Genomic DNA, 5414 nt, shown 5'->3' on the forward strand with positions numbered 1-5414 from the left:
CGCCACGGCTGCTATAGGCGCAAGCGCACGCTTTAGAGCTCAGGAGAGCCTGAGCGCTTTACAGTGGAAAGGAAAGAGACAGACGAAAGAGGTAGTATATGCAGGGATGGCCAGCACTGAGTCAATGATAAATGGAAGGGAACTTATTACAACTGTATCCGTGTTAATTTTTAGATTTGTCTGAGAACTATAAATGCGGTATAAGAATGTAAGTTTCAATTTTAATGCATACTTTTCACAAGTTTGCTTTTTTTATAAAAAAATATTTTCCCAATTTTTTTAATAGAAAAGTGAAATTTTGAAATATAGGCCTGTTTATTTAGTAGCCTTACAGGTACTCAAGCAATGTTTTCGTAAATCTAATATACCGTAAATACGTATTACTGAAGATTGTGTATTACAAGATTTGAAGATATTCACATGGAAAATGTTTGTAAGGAAATGAATTAACAAAGCAACTACTCTTACACCATAAGCAAAATATATATGCTCATGTGTTACAAAAATGTCAGCTCTATAACTTCAGCAGGTTTAGAGAAAATAATTAAATATTCTGATGATAGGAAGTTGCTCACCAATATCACCTTAAAAGCATAATGCGATAACAGTTTTGTTATGTATGTATGTATGTATGTATTTATTCACACTGCAATGGGTATATACCTGGTGGCAGTGGTAACTAATTACACTCAATAATGACAATAATAAACTTGTTAATTAAAAATACACTTAATAATAATACCAATAATTAATACAAATAATAATAATAATAATAATAATAATAATAATAATAATAATAATAATAAAATAAGAATAATAACAACAGGGAACATCCTAAATTAAATGAAGCACGATCACTTAAAATAACATTAAAAATATATCTAATTTTTATCTTAAATCTCAGTTCGAACTAAAACCCACGAGTATGATATGTTCATATCTGCACAAGTACCTTTCCACATTACACTCATTTCGCTGTCAACTCACTCACTGCACTGGAACTACGACACATTTCACTGATTCTATCCTGATTTCACTAACACTTCAAAAACATTTCACTGTTCAAATACTTTGCACTGCCACTATAAACTATAAAGCTTCCCTGACAGGAACACGTTTCACTGACACAACACACTTCACTGACACAACATAATTCTTCACTGTTACAACACTTCAATAACAAAATATCATTTAAATCCTTTACATACTGTGTATAATTATCGTCTATTAGTAAAGTCCTTAAGCCTATTTTTAAATACGTTTTTGGTTGTTGGTAAAGCCTTTAGTAAGTCTGCAGGTAAAGCATTCCAGTCCCTGATAGTACGATTGAGAAAAGAAAACTTTCCAGTGTCCGTCCTCTGTCTTCTTTCCCTCAAGTTATGGAATATTAGTTACACTTAAAACATACACAGTATCTAGGTAACATTGTTTTGTACTATAATATTGTTTTGATTGACTTCCAGTTTTTTGAGAGCAGAATGAATGACAAAAACTTCTGAACGGAATAATAACAGGCATTTGTCAGATTTATTTTGCGTTTTATTTCTTCCATAGTGTCATTTATATTTTGGTACTGTTGCTCAAAGATAGTTCAGTTTTTCCACCTCTTCAAGGGATAAATTTACAATTTGTATATTTCTATTTCGTACAATGTTCTGGTCACGAGACGTAATCATATACCTTGTCTATTCGGGAGTTACTTCCAAACCTATCTCTGTACTTGCTTCAAGTAAAAGTCCCGTGTTTTCCGTAATAGTCTATTTCTGTAATAAGTACTAACTAAAAACCTAGCCAGTAAAAAACTTGACCTGATTGAGTAAAATGAGTTACATGTTTGAATTCAGCATGCAAGGAACATAAAAATCAGTTATAAAATCCTTGAACTCTGAAAAAAAAAAAGCTTTGAAACGCAAAGCATTGTAATAAATTTCATGACACAAAAAACGTGTCTCTAACTTAATTTTGAATTTCGATATCGTCCGGCAATCTCTGATATCACTGGATGGAGAATTTCAAAGACGAGGTAATAATACTATGTATACATCAATTATTCATGTTTATGAGGTCTCGCCCACCTCATTGAATATTACATGACTGATATGAATTAGTCTATTGTATTATTACTATTAAATACGAGAAAAATTCGTACCGGCACACAGTAGTCTAGAATGCAAATTTAGCGGGACATATTAATAACTTTTCAGCTACCTAACAGATATTTATGAAATTTTACACAGTACTTACAGGTAGCATATATGTTTTGTATACAAGCTCTGATTACGTTGGTATAAGGGGAACTACCCCTTATAGGGGGCGCAATTAGACAAAATTAGTAACTTTTCTCCTATTTAACAGATTTTTATGAAATTTTACACAGCAGTTACAGGTAGCATATATGTTTTGTATACAAGCTCTGATTACGTTGGTATAAGGGGAACTACCCCTTATAGGGGGCGCAATTAGACAAAATTAGTAACTTTTCTCCTATTTAACAGATTTTTATGAAATTTTACACAGTAGTTACAGGTAGCATATATGTGTTGTATACAAGCTCTGATTACGTTGGTATAAGGGGAACTACCCCTTATAGGGGGCGCAATTAGACAAAATTAGTAACTTTTCTCCTATTTAACAGATTTTTATGAAATTTTACACAGCAGTTACAGGTAGCATATATGTTTTGTATACAACCTCTCGTTACGTTAGTGTAAGGGGAACCACCCCTTATAGGGGGGCGCAATTAGACAAAATTAGTAACTTTTCTCCTATTTAACAGATTTGTATGAAATTTTACAAAGCAGTTACAAGTAGCATAAATGTTTTGTATACAAGTTCTGATTACATTGGTGTAAGGGGAAATACCCCTAATAGGGGGCGCAATTAGACAAAATTAGTAACTTTTCTCCTATTTAACAGATTTTTATGAAATTTTACAAAGTCGTTACAGGTAGCATGTATGTTTTGTATACAAGCTCTCGTTACGTTGGTATAAAGGGAACTAGCCCTTATAAGGGGGCGCAATTAAACAAAATTATTAACTTTTCTCCTATTTGATAGATTTGTATGAAATTTTACAAAACAGTTACAAGGAACATATATGTTTTGTATACAAGCTCTGATTACGTTGGTATAAGGAGAACTACCCCTTATAGGGGGCACAATTAGACAAAATTAGTAACTTTCCTCCTATTTAACAGATCTTTATGAAATTTTACAAAGTAATTACAGGTAGCATGTATGTTTTGTATACAAGCTCTCATTACGTTGGTCTAAGTGTAACTACCCCTTAGAGGGGGGCGCAATTAGACAAAATTAGTAACTTTTGTCCTATCTAACAGATTTTTATGAAATTGTATACAGTAGTTAAACTTAGTACATTTGTTTTGTGTACAAACTCTATTTACGTTGGTATAAGCAGAAGTGCCCCTTACAGGGGGATGCATTTAGACAAAATCTTATGGGTGGGAAAATGTAACATTTTAGGTACTATTGCACCTTTTGGACACTCGGGAAGCTTACAGTATTTGGTACATAATTAACAAGCTGTCATCTTTAATTCCCTGAATTATACTGCGGAAGCAGATTCGGTTCACAGATATTGAAATAACTGCAACCGAGAAAAATTGCACTACTGCACCTCGAAAGAATAGTGCTCATAAATTATTACTTCCGCAAATCTGCGCACCTTAAGACTAGATTTAAAATAGAGGTAAATAGTGGAGGAAGTGAAAAAAAATCATTTTTGGAAGAACCAAAGGTTTTTTTTCTCTACCTTAGCAAAGTCTGCACTCAATGGTTATATTTATATTTTGTCCCGTGTCCATTCATGCTAATTTTACATACTATAATAACATTAAATGTAACAAAAACAAACAGTGTTACATACCCAAAGAACTACTTGACATGTTGGTACCAAATATGAATGGAATCGACCACTTACAACAGAGTTACAGCACAAAGAAAACGGCAGACTCGCGGCGCTTGCTGAGTAAGAATGCTGGGTGGCGAAATGTGGCATGTTACCGGCTTCTTATCTCGCTATGCAGCCACCTCCGCTGATTAAGATTATCAATTCAGTGTTACTCAGTTATATAGGAAAAATAATTTAAGGGTTTAATTTCATTTTTTTACATGTCATTTTTCTGCATTTGTCCTCCTACATATGGATTTTAGACCACTGTGCGGCACCGGGAATCGAACCCAGGACCTCTCAGCTCTGCGCGCTGAGCGCTCTTACCAACTGAGCCATGCCGGGACACGATCCACGATCGCCAATTTTTCACTACTCAAAGCTGTGTCTCCCCCCTTAAGTTGGTAGGCCTAACCATACGGAACATGAGGGATGGGTAATGAACACAGATGTGATTGGAGAGTTATTTAACATGCTGTGCAGGGTATGAAATCAGTATGCGTGCTCCACTGTATCACCCATTACAGTTTTCGGCCGCATGTTTCAAAGGTGTCTATAATACACTGTTTAATAAGTGAAATTTTCTCTCAACACAAATGCGGTTTCTGACCATTAATTATTCTAACTTTGCAATCGCTAATGATTATTCACGTTTGCTATGTGTGCTTCACCGCCGTTCTCGTTAGCTTTGATCTCTGAAGCGTATATTCGGCGGTGGTTTTTGGTTTGGAATCGCGGGTTCGAAACCTGCCGATGGTATAAATGTGTGTGGTACTTTGAAAGGTAACATGTTTGTTGATGAGTCTAAATGAAATAAATTGAAGAGGTATCGCCCTGTCAATTGCACCTGTATCCGATGCAAATGTAATCCATTGCCAGTTCCGACACTTGCTCAATTGTGGGACCAAATGCACATAAACTATTGCTTTGGTGTTTTACTCTGTTCTATTATTAGTACACACATCTCACTTTATTAGGTCTGCTTCAAACTCGCTTGATTATGTTTCACAGCCGATGAAACAAATTGTCCTTTCACTCTCCCTTTTCAAAACTGTACATAGTACTTACGGTGAAGTTAAAATCAATCATGAAAACATTAGGGAGACAATGATTATTACTTACTTACTGGCTTTTAAGGAACCCAGAGGATCATTGCCGCCCTCACATAAGCCCGCCATTGGTCCCTATCCTGAGCAAGATTAATCCAGTCTCTATCATCATATCTCACCTCTCTCAAATCCATTTTAATATTATCTTCCCATCTACGTCTCGGCCTCCCTAAAGGTATTTTTCCATCCAACTAACACTCTATATGCATTTCTGGATTCGCCCATACGTGCTACATGTCCTGCCCATCTCAAACGTCTGGATTTTAAGTTCCTAATTATGTCAGGTGAAGAATACAATGCGTGCAGTTCTGCGTTGTGTAACTTTCTCCATTCTCCTGTAACTTCATCCCTCTTAGCCCCAAATATTTTCCTAAGCACCTTATTCTTAAACACCC

Source organism: Periplaneta americana, chromosome 10, assembly GCF_040183065.1.
Source record: "Periplaneta americana isolate PAMFEO1 chromosome 10, P.americana_PAMFEO1_priV1, whole genome shotgun sequence".
NCBI classification, from domain to species: domain Eukaryota; kingdom Metazoa; phylum Arthropoda; class Insecta; order Blattodea; family Blattidae; genus Periplaneta; species Periplaneta americana.